Source organism: Gorilla gorilla, chromosome 19, assembly GCF_029281585.2.
Source record: "Gorilla gorilla gorilla isolate KB3781 chromosome 19, NHGRI_mGorGor1-v2.1_pri, whole genome shotgun sequence".
Classification (NCBI taxonomy): domain Eukaryota; kingdom Metazoa; phylum Chordata; class Mammalia; order Primates; family Hominidae; genus Gorilla; species Gorilla gorilla.
In genome coordinates this window covers 77,415,966-77,435,603 of record NC_073243.2, presented here as the reverse complement: position 1 = coordinate 77,435,603, position 19,638 = coordinate 77,415,966, and the positions used below count along the sequence as shown (strand labels likewise).

The 19,638-nt window shown below is 42.5% G+C and overlaps 1 protein-coding gene, 1 non-coding gene and 2 pseudogenes across 6 annotated transcripts in view; 2 read left to right on the top strand and 2 right to left on the bottom strand.

Annotated features, from left to right (window-relative positions):
• PDZD2 (PDZ domain containing 2) overlaps positions 1-19,638 on the bottom strand; it is a 472,513-nt gene that overhangs the window by 283,389 nt on the left and 169,486 nt on the right. The gene's annotated exons all lie outside the window — the stretch shown is intronic.
• On the bottom strand, positions 3,851-3,954 carry LOC115931348 (small nucleolar RNA U13). Its single transcript, XR_004067854.1, has one exon. It is a non-coding gene; the product is annotated as a small nucleolar RNA U13 (small nucleolar RNA).
• On the top strand, positions 5,387-5,997 carry LOC101129042 (large ribosomal subunit protein uL6-like; annotated as a pseudogene).
• Positions 7,888-7,984, top strand: LOC115931400 (uncharacterized; annotated as a pseudogene).

Below are 19,638 nucleotides of genomic sequence, written 5' to 3'. Positions count from 1 at the left end.
GGAGCCCAGGAGGTTGAGGCTACAGTGAGCCTCTGCACTGCACTCATGCCACTGCACTCCAGGCTGGGTGGCAGCGGAAGACCCTGTCTTAAAAAATAAAATAAATAGACATCTCTCCAAAGATATACAAAGGTTCAAAAACACATGAAAAGGTGTTCAACGTGATTAATCATTAGAGAATACAAATCAAAGTCACAGTGAGATACAGCTTCACACCCACTAGGATGGCTGGTCTCATAAAGACAGGTCACAAGTGTTGGCAGGAATGTGGAGAAATTAGGACCCTTATACACTGCTGGTGGGGATGTAAAATAGTCCTGAAAAACAATTTGGAGATTTCTCAAAAAGTTACACATAGAGTTACTATATCATCATCAATTCTATTCTTACATATATATCCAACAGAACTGAAAACATACTCACACAAAAGCTTGTACACCAATGTTCACAGCATGATTCATAATAGTCAAAAAGTGGAAATGACCCAAATGTCCACAAATGGATGGATGGTTAAACAAATGTGGTTAAACATATGGAATACTATTTGGCAATATAATGAAGTAAAGTTCTGAATCATACTGAAACACAGATGAGCACTGAAGTCATTACACTTTCAGTACAGAAGACCGTGTACTGAATGAAATAGGTAAATCTATAGGAACAGAAAGTAGGTTTCCAGGGGCTTGGAGAAGCGGAGTATGGAGAATGCCTGTAATAGGTATGTGTCTTCTTTTTGGAAGGATAAAAACGTCCTAAAATTAGATATTGGTGATATTCAATGCTGTGAATCCATAAAACCACTCAATTATACATTTTAAAGGATAAATTTTATAGTAGGTGAACATCTCAGTAAAGCCATTTTTAAATTACTTTTATTTTTTACTTTTTTTTTTTTTTTGAGACAGAGTCTTGCTCTATCACCCAGGCTGGAGTGCAGTGGCATGATCTCAGCTTACTGCAACCTCTGCCTCTCAGTTCAAGCAATTCTCCTGCCTCAGCCTCCTGAGTAGCTTAGATTACCGGCGCATGCCACCATACCCAGCTAATTTTTGTATTTTTAGTAGAGACGGGGTTTTACCATGTTGGCCAGGCTAGTCTCGAACTCCTGATCTCAAGTGATCCACCCACCTCAGCCTCCCAAGGTGTTGGGATTACAGGCATGAGCCACCATGCCCAGCCTCAGGAAAGCTATTATATAACAAGAAAGATTACTTTAAAAATTCCTTCATGTCATTATTAACCACAATTACGCCTACAAGGATAAGTCAGTTTTCCAAGGCATGGATAAAAGCCCCAGAAAACCAGGGACTTTATATGTTTTATAGAAGAGTATTTCCCCAATATGCAGTTCCAGAGCTGAAACAGTAGGTGGTCAGTAAATATCCTTAAATGAATAAATATAGATTAAGAAAGTGTTCAGAACCCAGATTTTCTGATTCCTGGTTCACCCCTCCATAGTGGAGAAGTGGCAAGACAGTGACCTCATGAATAAGGAGCAATAAGGAATGGACATGCTGTCTATAGGGACAGACACACTATTTGGCATACGGGTAGCAACTGACAGAGCAACCCAGCAAAAAAAGACTCAGGTCTTGGAGGCAGGTCACCCCGGCTCGATTCCAGGCTCTGTCTCTTAATAGATGGGTTTATCCAATCTTTCTCAGCCTATATTTCCTCATCTGTGAATGCGGGTAATTATACTTGCCTCTTACCTCATAGGGATGCTGTAAGAAGTAAATGAGAAGCATATACCTAATGCATGTGGCTCATTTGGGTAATATCTGATAAATGTTTTAATTTACATTGATAATATCGAATAAACAAACAGGTTTCATATATCTTTTTTTTTTTTATTTGAGACAGAGTCTTGTTCTGTCGCCCAGGCTGGAGTGCAGTGGCGTGATCTCGGCTCACTGCAACCTCTGCCTTCCGAGTTCAAGTGATTCTCCTGCCTCAGCCTCCCAGGTAGCTGGGAATACAGGTGTGTGCCACCACATTTGGCTAATTTTTTTTGTATTTTTAGTAGAGACAGGGTTTCACCATTTTGGTCAGGCTGGTCTCGAACTCCTGACCTCAAATGATCCGCCCGCCTCGGCTTCCCAAAGTGCTGAGATTACAGACATGAACCACCGTGGCTGGCCTCAAATATCTTGTAAAAAATAAAAGGGAGACAGGTCAGTGGTTGTTTTCAGACTTTGCAGGGAACTGTTACCTGAAAAGGTTTGGAGCCTCACTCCTACCCTCCCCACCACGGTGGCATTGAGCAAGGTAGAGAACAAAAACTCCTTCCCTGTGGAGCAGCTCCCACTCCCTAGCAGCCCACAGCCGGGCATGAAACCAACACGATTATCTTGGGGGCATGGATAAAAGGCAGGAGACAGGAAACATTTTGCCTCACCTTGAGAGAGAAGAGGGACCCAGATATTTATACCCCCGTACCAAATATCTTTTCCCCTCTGTGTTGCAATGGTGCTACATTTGTTGTTTTTCTAATTAAAAAGGAGTACATTGAGGGGCAACTGAACTTGAACTGGTTCGCATCAGGAGCTGTAAACTCAGCCTTCCTGTTCATTAAAAGAGAAAAAAAAAAGCTTTCCTTTTGTTTGACACCTGTTAATAGCATGCCTGTGGAAACAAGTAACCATGCTCGAAAACAATCTCCAATTGCTGGATGGAAACAGTTGTTGTGATTGTTTAAGATATAATATACGTAAATCAAGCAGCACCGTGGTTAGCATGTTGTTGGTACTCAGGAAATGGTAACTATTATTTCAAACACCTTTTCCTTAAATGCTCTGCTGGTGTAGTGCTCACTACCGTGGAATAAACTTAACTGAATAGTGCCCTCCAGAGGCCACTGGGAATTCAACTGTGCTGACAGTTGAAAAAAGGTCTGGAAAAAGACTACAAATACCATTTAATTGTCTTGTACATTGATGTGGAGTCAGCACCACAGCCCGGTGTCCCAGGATGTATTAGAACATGACCGACTGTCTGATTTGTCATCCACAGCAGCCTTTCTTTGGCCAGGGCTTATTTGTTTGCAAAGGACACTTATGAGGACATGGAGATCTTGGGGAAACAAGTCCAGCTAGGCACTGTGGGAACTGGTGCTGGAAACTGCCAGCCCCTGGAAGGTACTGTCCCATCCCTTTTTCTGGGGACACTGTCTTTCATCCCTGTCCTTTTCTGCATGTCCACTCCGTGTTCCTCTAAAGAAACCAGCTTCCTCTTGACGTCTGCCATTCTGTAACTGTAGTACAGGCATGTGGCTCTGGCTCTTTCTGGACATGAATCCAGATGTGGTTCCGTTTGGTGTTCCAGCTCATCTCACACAGCAAAGCAGCTTGGTCTCTCACTGGCTTGATTCCAGATTTTCAGGAGATTAAACTGGTTGTCAGTCAAGTCTAATGGCTGGGTTTAGTCTATCTATCCCTGGTGGGTGGCCAGGAGGTGGAGGTGGGGATGCGTACGCGTGTGCGTGTGTAGGGAGACAGGGCCAGTGTCATGTGATACTAAACAAATTTAGCACATATGGAACTGCAGGAAGCGCGAGCATGTCAAAGGGTCTGTTTTTCTACAAACACGGAGCTAGTATTAATAGAGCTTTACCATGTGCCATGCACTGTCCTAAGAACTTTCTAAGCATCATTTCATTTAATCCTAAAAACCTCCTATGATATTTGATCCTGCAATCGTTCCCTCTGAAGTAACTGCTGATAAAAATGTTTGTGTATCTTTCCATAATTTTCCTAACGCATTTTATTCCCATTTTAAAGATGAGGGAACTAAAGCTTAGAAAGTTTAAGCCAAGATTTAAGCCAAGACAGTCTGATTCTTTTTTTTTTCAGGTTAGACAGGTAATGCACTGACATTGTAACAAGGTTTGAGGGTGGCACATCTCACACACGGGCGTGAACACCCAGTCATCATACTCACGAACTACAAAAGGATCAAGGCAGACTGATTCTAAAGCCAGGATGTTAAACACTCACCCCACCTTCCTCCCAGTGTAGCCCCTATGGCATGGTAGATAATTTGGCTATGCAGAAAAAACATCAAATTTGGTCTGGTTCTCAGGGAGGTTATAATCTGGTTAAGGAGGGCAAGATTTATACATGCAAAACAATGAGTAAATGACAGGAGAGGGATCAAGTACTAAATTGCATGTTGCCATTATATTTGTTTTCTATTGCTATGTAACAAATTACCACAAATGTAGAAGCTTTGGAGCAATACCCATTTATTAGCTCACGGTTCTGTAGGTAAGAATACAGCTATGGCATGGCTGGGCTTGTGTTGACTGGAGCTGCCAACAATCTCATCTGGGGCTCAGGGACCTTTTTGAAGGAGTTAAAATATGCTATCCTGGAATACTGATTATTTAAGTTAAAGGCACTTGAAAAACAGCAGGTGCAAAAAGATCGCTTTGACCTTCATGCTGTTTCTTAAAAGCAGAAGATTAAATTCCCATGTGAAAGACGCCCTCCCTATACTAGTAAGATGCAACATCCTTGCCATCAAGGACGAGAAAGTTGAGGTCAAGGAAATTCTGTACAAACAAGCCTTTCTCTTCCTAGCTATTTTCCTACCCTATTTACTATCCTAGCGCAAACCCCTTCGCCTCACACATGTTCACAGTTTACTATTGTGTCCAATCCAGAATGGAAGAAACTGACAATCACTGCTTCTTTGGGTCTTCATTATTTTAGGAGGGCTCCTGTAAAACATCTGTAAAGAAATGTGTATGCTTTTTTCCTGTAATCTATCTTATCTCAATTCTCAGGACCGTAAGAGGATGGAGGTGGTTTTCCTGCTCCTATATCTTCCAAGCTCACCGCTTGATGGCAGAGTTCAATTCTTTGTGGTTGTAGGCCTGAGGTATCTTTTTCCTGTGAGTTGCCAATCAGGGACTGCTTTCAGTTCCTAGAGGTTGCACTTCTCCAGTTGCAGTTGACAGTGGAGGTTATTTGCTTTCCTCTAGGCCAGCTGGAGCATTTTTCTGAGTGTTACTTCTGTTACCAGCCAAACTCTCTGCTTTGTTTGTTTTGCTTGTTTGTGTTTTGAGACAGTCTCACTCTGTCCCCCAGGATGGAGTGCAGTGGCGCCATCTTAGCTCACTGCAACCTCCGCCTCCTGGGTCCAAATGATTCTTGTGCCTCAGCCTCCCAAGTAGTTGGGATTACAGGTGCACGCCACCATACCAAGCTAATTTTTTTCTATTTTTAGTAAAGACAGGTTTCACCATGCCTTGGCCCAGCTGATCTCGATCTCCTGACCTCGTGATCTACCTGCCTTGGCCTCCCAAAGTGCTGGGATTACAGGTGTAAGCCACAAAAGATGCTTGCTTTTTTTTTTTTTTTTTTTTGCCACGTCTACTGCGAGAATGAAGACCATTCTCAGCAATCAGACTGTCAACATTCCAGAAAATGTCAATATCACTCTAAAGGGATGCACAGTTATTGTGAAGGGCCCCAGAGGAACCCTGCGGAGGGACTTCAATCACATCAACGTAGAACTCAGTCTTCTCGGAAAGAAAAAAAAGAGGCCCCAGGTTGACAAATGGTGGGGTAACAGAAAGGAGCTGGCTACCGTTCAGACTATTTGCAGTTATGCACAGAACATGATCAAGGGTGTTACACTGGGCTTCCGTTACAAGATGAGGTCTGTGTATGTGCACTTCCCCATCAATATCATTATCCAGGAGAATTGGTCTTCTGTTGAAATCCGAAATTTCTTGGGTGAAAAATACATCTGCAGGGTTTGGATGAGGCCAGGTGTTCCTTGTTCAGTATCTCAAACTCAGAAAGATGAATTAATCCTTGAAGGAAATGACATTGAGCTTGTTTCAAATTCAGCGGCTTTGATTCAGCAAGCCACAAGGTTAAAAACAAGGATATCAGGAAATTTTTGGATGGTATCTATGTCTCTGAAAAAACAAACCGTTCAGGAGGCTGATTAATAAGATCTAAGAGTTGTCCAGCTACAGAAACAAGATGCCGGATGCTTCCTAAGACCTATATGTGATATTTAAATGATGCAATAAAAGACCTATTGATTTGGAAAAAAAAAAAAAAAACTACAAAAAAATTAGCCAGGTGTGGTGGTGTGCACCTGTAGTCCTAGCTACTTGGGGGGCTGAGGTGGGAGGATCACTTGAGCCCAAGACGTTGCAGTGAGCTGAGATCATGCCACTGCACTCCAGCCTGGGTGACAAAGTGAGACGCTCTCTCAAAAAAAAAAAAAAAAGATTGCGTGAAAAAAAGTTTGTGTATGTACACATATAAATCATAATAAATCATCCCATTACTGGGTATATACCCAAAGGATTATAAATCATTCTACTGTAAAGACACATGCACACATATGTTTATTGCAGCACTATTTACAATAGCAAAGACTTGGAACCAGCCCAAATGCCCATCAATGATAGACTGGATAAAGAAAATGTGGCACATATACACCACGGAATACTATGCAGCCATAAAAAACGATGAGTTCATGTCCTTTGCAGGGACATGGATGAAACTAGAAACCATCATTCTCAGCAAACTAACACAGGAACAGAAAACCAAACACTGCATGTTCTCACTCATAAGTGGGAGTTGAACAATGAGAACACATGGACACAGGGAGGAGAACAACACACACTGGGGCCTATTGGGGGATGGGGGATAAGGGGAGGGAGAGCATAGGACAAATAGCTATTGCATGTGGGGCTTAAAACCTAGATGACGGCTTGATGGGCGCAGCAAATCACAATGACACATGTATACCTATGTAACAAATCTGCACATTCTGCACTCATATCCCAGAACTTAAAGTGTAATAAAAAAAAAAATCATGGCCGGGTGCAGTGGCTCATGCCTGTAACCCCAGCACTTTGGGAGGCCGAGGCGGGTAGATCACGAGGTCAAAAAGATCGAGACCATCCTGGCCAACATGGTGAAACCCCGTCTCTACTAAAAATACAAAAATTAGCTGAGTGTGGTGGTGCACGCCTGTAGTCCCAGCTACTCAGGAGGCTGAGGCAGGAAAATCACTTGAACCTGGGAGACGGAGGTTGCAGTGAGCCAAGATCCCGCCATTGCACTCCAGCCTTGTGACAGAGTGAGACTCCATCTCAAAAAAAAAATAATAATAATAATAACTCAAACCTCACAAATTGAGAAAAATTAATGATTACATGGTATTTAGATAATCAGATAGTAATTTACAAAAAAATTAGATTTATAATTTCCATCAAAATAAATGCCCATTAAATTTAAATTTAAATTTTAAAGATAAATTTAAAAATGTAATCACTAAAATTGGTAGAAGAGAGTTGTGGGTCTTTGGGAAAATGATATCATCCTAAGATCTGAAGAAGTGAAAAGATGATTATAAAAGAAAAAAATCAGACTTGCCTACAGAGACAGTTAAAACTTCCATATAGTAATAACAACATTTAAAAGATTAAGGAGAATTTTAACCACATGGGGTAAAAAGATTAAGATCTATAATATTTAAATGCATATCCAATGCTGCAGATGAGGGCCTCAAGAGATAATGGACAAAGGACATGAATAGATTGTTTAGATGACAAGTAAAATAAAATAGAAAAAAAAAATTAGGGCAAAATGGCCAAACTTCCTGATCAAATAAGTGCAAATTAAAACTACAAAATGAGCCATATTTCAATTAAGAAAACATAAATTTAAATTATAATACCCAACCTGGAAATGCTTCTGGCACTCTGGCATTCATACATTATTGGTAGGGGTGTAATTTGGTAAAATAATTTGTATAAAACAATTTGGCAAAAATGTCCTTTGATTTAATACCTTCATTCCATGAAATTTGTCCTAAAAGGATGGTTCAAAAGGAAAAAAATAGTCATGATCACAAGCATTTTAAGCAGCACATATACTAAAATTGGAACGATACAGAGAAGATTAGCATGGCCCTTGCCCAAGGATGAAAAAATAAAAATTAAAAAAAAGTTAAAAAAAAATAAATGCCGTGTTAACACTGACAAACTGGCAAGGACAGAAAGAACATGCTTACCTAAATTATCAGTGATGATTATACCTATCAAGACCACTTAATAAGGAGGAACGTGTTCAAATGTGTTAAGTGAAAAAGCATAGCCACACCAGACCAATCTGGTTCCACTTTTATGTAAAAAGATGGAGAGCTGTTTTTCGTTTGCCATGGTCCCTCAAGTCATGTGACCTCAGCATGCCTAGATGAACCAAGCCTGCAACCACAGGAAGAACCTAAGTGCTTGGGCTGAGGAGTGGGATGAAATTAAGAAGGGGACACTGTATGGCAGGATCCAGAATCCAATCAGATTGAGCTCTGGCATTACCCCATGGCCACATCCAGTCATATCAAGTATCCCAGCATCACCTCATTGCAAGATCCAATCAGGTTACACCTCATTACCAGACCCAGCCCCCAGCTTGGGGAGGCACTGCATTGGGAGCTATCCCTGGTATTCTCCTTACTTGACTTGTTGCAAGGAATAAAATCCCTTGCCAAATCCTCCTTCATTGTCATCATCAGGCTGTCACCTGTCAAGTGACTGAACCCACCCATTGTGTGGGTAAGAAAAGGATAATAGAGAATGCTGCACGTAGTATGATTCAAAGTAATTCCTGTGGTGTTTGTGAAGCTGCGAGAAAAACAGCACTTTTGTATATTGTCACTGGGGATACATACTAGTATAATCTCTTGGGGAAAGCAATTTGCAATAGGAGTAACACATTTAAAATGTGATTCATTTGAGGATCCCACTTCTACGAATGTATCCATTACATATACTCATACATATACACAGACATATGAACATAAAATGTATTGCAGAATTCTTTTTTTTTTTTTTTTTGAGACAGAGTCTTGCTCTGTCCCCCAGGCTGGAGTGCAGTGGCATGATCTCGGCTCACTGCAACCTCAGCCTCCCAGGTTCGAACGACTCTCCTGTCTCAGCCTCCTGAGTAGCTGGGATTACAGGTGCACATCACCACTCGCAGCTAATTTTTGTATTTTTAGTAGAGATGGGGTTTTACCACATTGGTCAGGCTGGTCTTGAACTCCTGACCTCAGGTGATCCACCCACCTCAGCCTCACAAAGTGCTGGGATTACAGGTGTGGGCCACCGCACCCAGCCCAGAATTCTGGACACAGCAAAAAAGACTATACAATAAAAACACCCACCAGTTGGTGACTGATCAAATAAATCACATGAGGAACCTCCAGCGGGATACTATACAGCTGTTAAAAAGAACGAGAGACGAAGTGACATGTTCTGATTTGAAACAAGTGCTAAGATGGGTTTTTAAGATTTTTTAAAAAGATTAAGATTCAGAATAGTGTGGACCATGTGCCCCATTGTGTAAAAAAGACGTTAACAGAGTACTTGTAGATGCTTAGAGAATCCTTGGAAAGATACTGGTAACAGAGTGAGGCTCGGGGTATAGCTGGTTGTAGTGACAAGAGAATGGAGGTCTGAACTGAGTAAACTTTTCACTCACTGTCCTTCCATTCTATCTCATGCACATGGTAAAACAATCTTTTCCAATGAAAAGAATCAACAAAGGTAGTCTGAAAATATATATATTGCAAATGAACACAGATTAGAAGGAAACAGAAAAATTATACCTGTTGAGTTAGCATGATAGAGCTGTAGGCACATGGTCACAGATTAGATCTTAACATAGAAAAATTAAATTAATGGAGAATTAGTGTAGGCGAATCACAAGTTGTTCTTTTCTTTAAAATGCTGTTTTAATGTTGCCATTGAAATAAATAAAAATTAGTGTGGGAGGAGAGATGGGGTATCTGAGGAATTAAGTGATAGAATTATAAATATGTTGTTCTAAAATGAATAAACAGGAGAAGAACGAGCCACAGAGAGCTTGCAAATGGTCTAGGGAGCAAGCACTCAGCAAGAGGTGCCAGTGCATCTGTGCCTGGTAGGGTAGCTGGCCAGGACACACTGACTCCTCTCCTTGGGAACTCAAGGGTCAGACTTAGAGAACAAGAGAGGAGAAACTAGGGTGGAGAAGTTAGAAGGTCTGGTTTGCAGATCCCAAAGAAAACCAGTTCTCTGGGGAGGATGGGTGGCAGGCACAGGGTGGATGAGAGACATCTAGATCCTGTAGATCTCAAAAGAGACACCTTCCCTAGGAGGACAGGGCTAAACTCTCTACTTGTGAGATGACTACTTTCGAAATTTTGATTTTTCATGCCTGTCAGTAAAAAACGAAAATTGAGAGGCTGGGTGTGGTGGCTCACGCCTATAATCGCAACACTTTGGGAGGCTGAGGAAGGTGGATTGCTTGAGCCCAGGAGTTCAAGACCAGCCTTGGCAACATAGCGAAACCCCATCTCTAAAAAAAAACACAAAACATTAGCCAGTCCTGGTGACACACACCTGTAGTCCCAGCTACTCGTGAGGCTGAGGTGGGAGGATCACCTGAGTCCGGGAGGTTGAGGCTGCGGTGAGCCATGATTGTGCCATTGCACTCCAGCTTGGGTGACAGACACAGACCTTGTCTAAAAAAAAAAAAAAAAAAAAAAAAAAGGCCAGGTGCAGTGGCTCGCGCCTGTGATCCCAGTACTTCGGGAGGCCAAGGCAGGCGGATCACCTGAGGTCATGAATTAAAGGCCAGCCTTACGAACATGGTGAAATCCTGTCTCTACCAAAAATACAAAAATTAGCCAGACGTGGTGGTGTGTGCCAGTAGTCCCAGCTACCTGGGAGGCTGAGGCAGGATAATTGCTTGAACCCGGGAGGCAGAGGCTGCAGTGAGCCGAGATTGCACCACTGCATTCCAGCCTGGGTGAGACAGTGAGACTCTGTCTCAAAAAAAAAAAAAACTATCTATCTATCTATCTATCTATCTATCTATCTATCTATCTAGATAGATAGATATATTTAACCTGAAGTGCTTAATATTTTAAAAGCTATGTAGTTAAATATACTTCAAGATTTTCAAAAACTTGGTTTAACATTTTGGGATGTGATAATCCAGAAGTACAGCTTCAAGTAATTTCATAACAAATGGGTGCTTTTTTTTTTTTTTTTTTGAGATGGAGTCTTGCTCTGTTGCCCAGGCTGGAGTGCAGTGGTGCAGTCGCAGCTCACTGCAGCCTCTGCCTCTGGATTCAAGGGATCCTCCCACCTCAGCCTCCCAAGTAGCTGGGATTACAGGGATCCACCACCATGGCCGGCTAATTTTTGTATTTTTAGTAGAGACAGGGTTTCACCATGTTGGCCAGGCTGTTCTTGAACTCCTGACCTCAAGTAATCTGCCCACCTCAGCCTCCCAAAGTGCTGGGATTACAGGTGTGAGCCACCACACCAGGTTGGATGCTTTTTTTTTTTTTTCTTTTTGAGATGGAGTCTCACTCTGTCGCCCAGGCTGGAGTGCAGTGGCGCGATCTCGGCTCACTGCAAGCTCCGCCTCCTGGGTTCACGCCATTCTCCTGCCTCAGCCTCCCGAGTAGCTGGGACTACAGGCGCCTGCCACCACGCCCGGCTAATTTTTTGTATTTTTAGTAGACACGGGGTTTCACCCTGCTAGCCAGGATGGTCTCGATCTCCTAACCTCGTGATCCGTCTGCCTCAGCCTCCCAAAGTGCTGGGATTACAGGCGTGAGCCACGGCGCCCAGCCTGGATGCTGCTTTTAACAGCTGCCATAGCTGAAGATACCTCACAAGGATACATAGATTCAAATGGAAGAAATATGTTAGTGGCATTGATTATGATTTAATCAATCATAATAGTCATTTTCCAACCCTATCCACCACCTGTGCTTTGGTTTTGGTTGAAATTGTGCATTGACTTTGTCAAGTTTTTCTTGCAAACTCTGAAGCTACTGTACTTTTAATAGTTTTTAACATATAGCTCCTCTAAAATTCTTTGGAAGATTTAAAAATATAAAATTTTGCTCTCAAGATTTTAAAGATGCATCTGAAACTTTTTGTTGGCAAATGTTAATACTTTTGTAAAAAAAAAGAAAAGTCATATCACTATGGAAACATTTCCTAATATCCATCTTGAAAATGCCCTTTGCATAGCATGACTTTCTTTCGAAAAGTAGTTCTTATTTATTGTTACAACACCATCTTTACCTTGGAGAGACATGTGTTTGTCCTTGCAAAAATAGCCTCCAGGGAGGCCACTGGGAACTACTGTACTTGGCTTCAGAGATAAGGTCCTCAAATTTGAATCACCTGTCTTTTTCGTAGAAGAAAAATCCCAGTCATCTTTTTTTTTTTTTTTTGAGATGGAGTCTGGCTCTGTCCCCCAGGCTGGAGTGCAGTGCCGCGATCTCGGCTCACTGCAAGCTCCGCCTCCCGGGTTCATGCCATTCTCCTGCCTCAGCCTCCCAAGTAGCTGGGACTACAGGCGCCTGCCACCACGCCCAGCTAATTTTTTGTATTTTTAGTAGAGACAGGGTTTCACTGTGTTAGCCAGGATGGTCTCGATCTCCTGACCTCGTGATCCGCCTGCCTCAGCCTCCCAAAATGTTGGTATTACAGGCATGAGCCACTGCGCCTGGCCCAATCCCAGTCATGTTTAAGTTCTATTACTCTAATAAATGCTTTGTTTAGAAATAAACATCAAACCTCTATGTAGTAAGATATTTTCATCATCATTCCCTGAAATAGGCCAAGAGGATGAAATGGCTGAATCAATTTCATGCTCTTGGCCTATTTTTGTAACCTTACCTAAATTAAAAAAAAAATTTTATTTACACATTTAAGTTTTTACAAAATTTTCAGGGTTCATGTGATTATTTAATACATTCATATGTAAACCGAAAATAAAATTCTAAGCCCTCCAGCTGACTAAGTGGACCCTGCTTCTTGGCCAAGGGGATTCCAAAGTAAACCTGAGAAACTGGTTCAGGCCATGACAGGCAAAAAGGCGTAGGACATGCCTCATTATATTCTCTTCCCTTAGGAATTCAGGCACAACAGACCAGCGTTAACATTAAGATAGAGACTTCAAGACAGACAAAACAGACTCTTTGTAGCAGTAAGACACCAGATGCTGACCTGACTCTAGTATAGCATCATATGACAGACAGCAGGCGCTGAAAGAAATTGAAGCATTTTATTCCAAAATATATCTCTTTGACATATTTTGAAACAGCCCTGCAAAGCTGTCTCTTGTGGGGAAAATCTACATCCTATAAAGGATCCCCTTCCTTTCCCAGGTCTTTTGCTGATCCAGGAGAGATTTAACTAAGAGTCTAGCACCTTTTACAGTCTGATAAGAGACATCTGCCACCCATTCTTTTTCTTTTTTTCTTTTTTTTTTTTTTTTTTGAGACAGAGTTTTGCTCTTGTTGCCTAGGCTGGAGTGCAGTGGCGCGATCTTAGCTCACTGAAACCTCTGCCTCCTGGGTTCAAGTGATTCTCTCGCCTCGGCCTCCTGAGTAGCTGGGATTATAGGTGCCTGCCACCACATCCAGTTCATTTTCTTGTATTTTTAGTAGGGACGGGGTTTCATCATGTTGGCCAGGCTGGTCTCAAACTCCTGATCTCAGGTGATCCACCCACTTTAGCCTCCTGAAGTGTAGGGATTATAGGCATGAGCCACCGCCCCCGGCCTTGCCATCTAGTCTCTCCGAAGCCTGCTACCTGGAGGCTTCTTCTACATAGGAAGAACTTTGGCCTCCACAACCGCCTATCTTAACCCATACACTCCTTTCTATTGATTCCAGGTCTTTTTTTCTTTCCTTCCTTCTTTCTTTTTTTTTTAGATGGAGTCTCGCTGCCACCCAGGCAGGAGTGCAGTGGCACAATCTTGGCTCACTGCAACCTCTGACTCCCAGGTTCAAGCGATTCTTGTACCTCAGTCTCCCAAGTTGCTGGGATTACAGGCACCCACCACCTTGCTTGGCTCTTTTTTTTTAGTAGAGACGAGGTTTCACCATGTTGGCCTGGCTGGTCTCGAACTCCTGACCTCAGGTGATCCACCCGCCTTGGCCTCCCAAAGTGCTGGGATTACACGCGTAAGCCACGACACCAGGGCTAATTCCATGTCTTTAGATAATAACTCTTTCAACCAATTGTCAATCAGAAAATCTTTGAATCCACCTTTGACCTGGAAGGCTGTCCCCATGTTGATTGGTGTCTGTTTATAACTTCTGTCCCCTTAAAAGGTGTAAAATCAGGCTGTAACCTACCTACCTTGGGTACATGTTTTCAGGACCTTTTGAGATTATGTCTCAGGCCTTGGTCACTCATATTTGGCTCAGAATAAAACTCTAAATATTTTACAAAGTTTGACTCTTTTCATCAACATATAATTTGTAAAACTCAAATCAGTGTAATTGGGATATCCTGAATTCCTTTTTATTCTAGTTAAAGCTACTGTTACCTGATATAATTTTCCCATAAACCATTGTTTTAACTAACAAAGGCATTGAATTTTGAAAAATACATCTTTTCTGGTACCTCTTTCTTTTAGTGACCTCACAAATAAATAGGTCTATTTCATTATTGAAACAGACACAAGCAAATATTCTTTTTTAAAAATCTTTTTTATTTAAAAAAGTTTTTACAAAAATAGAGATGGGGTTTCACCACGCTGACTTGGCTGTTATCAAACTCTTGGGCTCAAGTGATCTGCCCACCTTGGCCTCCCAAAGTGCTCGGATTACAGGCATGAGCCACCGTGCCTGGCCAGAATCAAGCAAATACTCTTAATTGGAACATGTGTGAAACAGCAGTACTTAAGTCCAACTGCACAGCAGATCTCCCCCACTACACTCTTTCTTTGAAACTTCAGCAATATTTCTGTGCATCTTCCACATCTGTGGATCTGTGCATCGGAATTTGCTGACAAAACCGTGCGTTTTATTTTGCAGCTATATTGTTTTCCATGTATTATTTTAGCTATTTTGACCACATCAGGAAGGCTGTTTTTCTACTGGTATGTAGCTTTTTACCTTAAGCAATTATGTTTTTAAAAACCCTCAAAACAGGCTGTTAAATATTCAGTTTGCTAAAATCCTGGACTAGATTTAGTAATACGTAATTTTAAACACTGCTAAAACATTTTAAACTATTTGTATTCACGTTGTGAATATTTAGATTTTTTTTTTTTTTTTTTTTTTTTTTTTTTTGAGACGGAGTCTCGCTTTGTCGCCCAGGCTGGAGTACAGTGGTGCAATCTCCCCTCACTGCAAGCTCCACCTCCCGGGTTCACGCCATTCTCCTGCCTCAGCCTCCCGAGTAGCTGGGACTATAGACGCCTGCCACCATGCCCGGCTAATTTTTTGTATTTTTAGTAGAGACGGGGTTTCACCATGTTAGCCAGGATGGTCTCAATCTCCTGACCTCGTGATCCACCTGCCCTGGCCTCCCAAAGTGCTGGGATTACAGGAGTGAGCCACCGCACCCGGCCGTGAATACTTAGATTTTAAATATCTTGCTAATTATGATGGTCTCATATCGTCAAGTATTACCATAAGGCACAATCTATGCTTAGGATGAGGTTTTTCTTTAATGCTAGTGGTTGTAAGTTTATATTTCACATAGTCTCCTGATGAATTTTATGTTTTTGTCTGACTTCTCAGTCTACGTAGATTGTCACTGTTTTACTTCATAACTAGCACATGGTAGCAGGAAGAAAAGTGTTAACCCAGTCATTTCTTATTGTTTGCTTACACCTGCATTAATTGTAGTATTTTTAGGCCGGGAGCAGTGGCTCACTCCTGTAATACCAGCACTTCGGGAGGCTGGGATAGGAAGATCCCTTGAGGCCAAGAATTTGAGAACAGCCTGGACAACATAGTGAGACCCTCATCTCTGTATATTAAAAATAAAAATAAGAAATTTATTTAGTTTTTCTGCCCATTTGGTAAAGGTTAACTCAGTTAAAACAAAATAATTTAATCCATAAACCCGCTTCATCAGGTGAGCCTACATAAACTCCAGTCCCTTGACATAAGCCCAAAGTGGATTAAACAGGCCAGGCACCATGGTTCACACCTGTAGTCTCAGCTACTTGAGAGGCTGAGATAGGTGGATTGCTTGAGCCCAGGAGTTCAAGGCTGCAGTGAGCTTTGATTGTGTCACTGCACTTCAGCCTGGGGGACAGAAAAAAAAAGAGGGTTGTATATTAACCAGTGAGGGGGCCTTTGTGGACCTTCTCCCCTTCCCTCAGCATATGTCATGGACTACACAGAAAATGGGACTCTCTGACATTTGATTGAACAAGGAAGCCAGTGTCAATCCATATCTAAATTATTGGTCAAACTCAATTTTTTTAAAAGATAAAAAATTTCTTGGGATACTGATAATTTTTCCTCTTACCCATGGATCTTCTCAGGCTTCTCACCTTAGCAACCACCATTCTAGAGCATGAACCATTTTCTGGTGACTTCTATGTAAGTTCTTTCTGCCCATTACACTGGTTCAGATGAGGACTTCACAGGAGTGGATATCTGGACTAAATAAAACCCTTGAGTCAGGGAAAAACCCAGATTTGCCATGGAATTTAACAGAGACCTGTACTTAACAGAGCTTGAATTTTTATTTATTTATTTATTTATTTTTGAGACAGAGTCTCACTCTCTTGCCCAGACTGGAATGCAGTGGCACGATCTCAGCTCACTGCAACTTCCACCTCTTGGGTTCAAGCAATTTTCCTGCCTCAGCCTCCCAAGTAGCTGGGATTACAGGCATGCACCACCACGCCTGGCTAAATTTTGTATTTTTAGTAGAGATGGGGTTTCACCGTGTTGGCCAGGTTGGTCTCCAACTCCTGACCTCAAGTGATCCACCTGCCTTGGCCTCCAAAAGTGCTGAGACTACAGGCATGAGCCACCATGCCTGGCTAGAGCTTGAAATTTTAAGGCTATCCACTCCCCTCGACCCCATAATAGTTCAGGCCTCCTTTCAGGAATATTTGTGAGGATACATTTGTGATTCCCAAGGTCAAAAGTTTCTTAATAAATCCCAGCCCCATTTAAACTGATCAACCTTATAGTCCAGCCTAAGGGCTGGGGAGACATGCACTTCAGCTATGGAACTAGCCCAGCCTTCCTCCCCAAAAGGAAATGGCTAAATTTAAGTCAAAGAGACATTGCAAATGATAGAATCATCTTTCCTTTGGTGAACAAAGAGCCCTGAGGGATGAGTCAGCTATTATACCATCACTGCAGCCCTGGCATCCAAGTTTCTGTGACTCAAAAATAAGAGATCCATACAATTCAACATTGTTGCTCCATACAATTCAACATTGTTATTCCAAGTTATCAAAAAAGCCACTAGTAAGGCCAGGTCTGTAACACCAGCACTTTGGGAGGCCGAGGTGGGTGGATCACTTGAGGTCAGGAGTTCGAGACCAGCCTGGCCAACATGGTGAAGCCCTGTCTTTACTAAAAATACAAAAAATTAGCCGGGCATGGTGTGCACCTGTAGTCCCAGCTGCTTCGGAGCTGGAGGCAGAAGAATTGCTTGAACCCGGGAGGGGGAGGTTGCATTGAGCCAACCAAGATCGTGCCATTGTGCTCTGTCCAGCCTAGGCGACAGCGAGACTCTGTCTCAAAAAAATAAAAAATGAAAAGGCCACTAGTATCAGAGCTTCAGAACATTTTAAACAAACTCTCATCCTCAAAATCTTCGGAGAAAGATCACATCTCAAAGTAGAATCCCATGAAGAAATCTATATAACTGTTTAAAAGCTTTATTTCATTTTACATTGTACAAGAGTTATATATTTGGGTCCTTAAATAGCAGATATTGTTGTCCTCCAGCAAGAGGTCACCTTTTGATATTGGTGCCCTCCAACACCAGAAGATGCAAGCGCAAGTCTGTCCATTTCTGTACTTGGCAAACCCAGGTGGAATGCGAGTGAAGTTCATAGGAAGGGCTCACCTACTCATTGCAGTCGGTTACCTGCCTCTTCTTCCACAGTAACTAAGAAGGGGCCAAGGGCCAAAGCAGGTGCCAAAGCCTGAAGTTCAAAAATCTCTGGAGGCGGCCAGGCGTGGTGTCTCAAGCCTGTAATCCTAGCACTTTGGGAGGCCAAGGTGGGCGGATCACAAGGTCAGGAGATCGAGACCATCCTGGGTAACACAGTGAAACCCCGTCTCTACTAAAAAAAATACAAAAATTTAGCGAGGTGTGGTGGTGGGCACCTGTAGTCCCAGCTACTCGGGAGGCTGAGGCAGGAGAATTGCATGAACCCGGGAGGCGGAGCTTGCAGTGAGCGGAGATCGCGCCACTGCACTCCAGCCTGGGCGACAGAGTAAGACTCCATCTCAAAAAAAAAAAAAAAATCTCTGGAGAAGAAAAAAAAAGCCATTTTGAGGGCATTTGGTGCTTAAAACGAGAGAATAAAAATGTTCATAACGTATTTAGTACCTGGACACAAAAGATAAAGTAGAAGTCAGGATTGCTGAAAATGGCCCGGGGGTGCCTATAGAAGGGTATGAAGTTGGACCAGTAACACTATAACCACACTAAGATGCTTTTATCTTTCTTCTCTGTATGGTTTACAATTACCATTACAATTCCCGAAAGTAGTGCTAAGAGTTTAAAAGCGAGTGTCTTATGTAGGTATTTGGGTTTTCCATCTTCCATGGCTCAAGTTAATCACCCAGGGGCTGTGCTGCCCCCATTCAGAAAGGTTGTGACCAGGGTACCAGAGGAGGAGCAGGTCACTGGGATAAAATTAAAGAGCATCTCTGGACTCAATCCTCTTTAAATGATGGAAAGTCGCTCTTTTTATGGAATCTCTTCCCTCATAAAAACAAGTGGACCCTGAAAAGCAGCTGTGCATGTGGCTTTCAACAATGATCTGTGGGCTGCGACGGAGGGTGTGGCCAAGTTTGCCAGTTTTCTGAAAGAACTCACCCCACTGGCCATTGTAGTGCTGGAAATTGTCTTGCTGCTCACGCTTTCCTTAAAAGGCTTCTGATTCCAGAACAGAGTTAGAGAAACTGGGGATGAATAACTCCCCTCTGTCATCCATCACGAAGAGCTTAGCACAGGCGGATTTCTCAGATCAACTCCTCATTCATTAGTGCGATGCCTGAGGGCCGAGGCTGTGTGTGTGAAGGAACTCGAATGGGGCACCTACCAGGGCCACAGGAAAAAACACCAGTCACAGACGGGAGAGGATAGCTCAGATGTTGCCATTCAAGAGAGAGCTCTGAAGGCTGAAAACATCAGCCAAACAGCACGGCGGTGAAACACACACAGCCTGTGAATAATAAACTGGACTGGGGCTCCCAGCACTTTCTCTCACTGTGCTCGATTTCAACCACAAGATGGCAGGCGACAGCCCTCAGATCCTCACAGCTTGTCAGATGGCACTCCCAAGAGGTGAGGAAAGCAAGCTCCCACTGTCCTCTCCAATGGCCATCGCCACACTCTTAGGAGGCAGCTATAAGCTACACTCTTGTTGAGATGGAAGGTTCTAGATGTAACTATCCATTTTCAGAACAGGTAAAAACATAGATTTTCTATGTTTTTATGTAAATAATAAACTGTTAAAAAACCATCCTAATTTCATTAGTTATTTTTATTATTATTATTATTTTTTGAGACGGAGTCTTGCTCTGTTGCCCAGGCTGGAGTGCAGTGGCGTGATCTCGGCGCACTGCAAGCTCCGCCTCCCACTT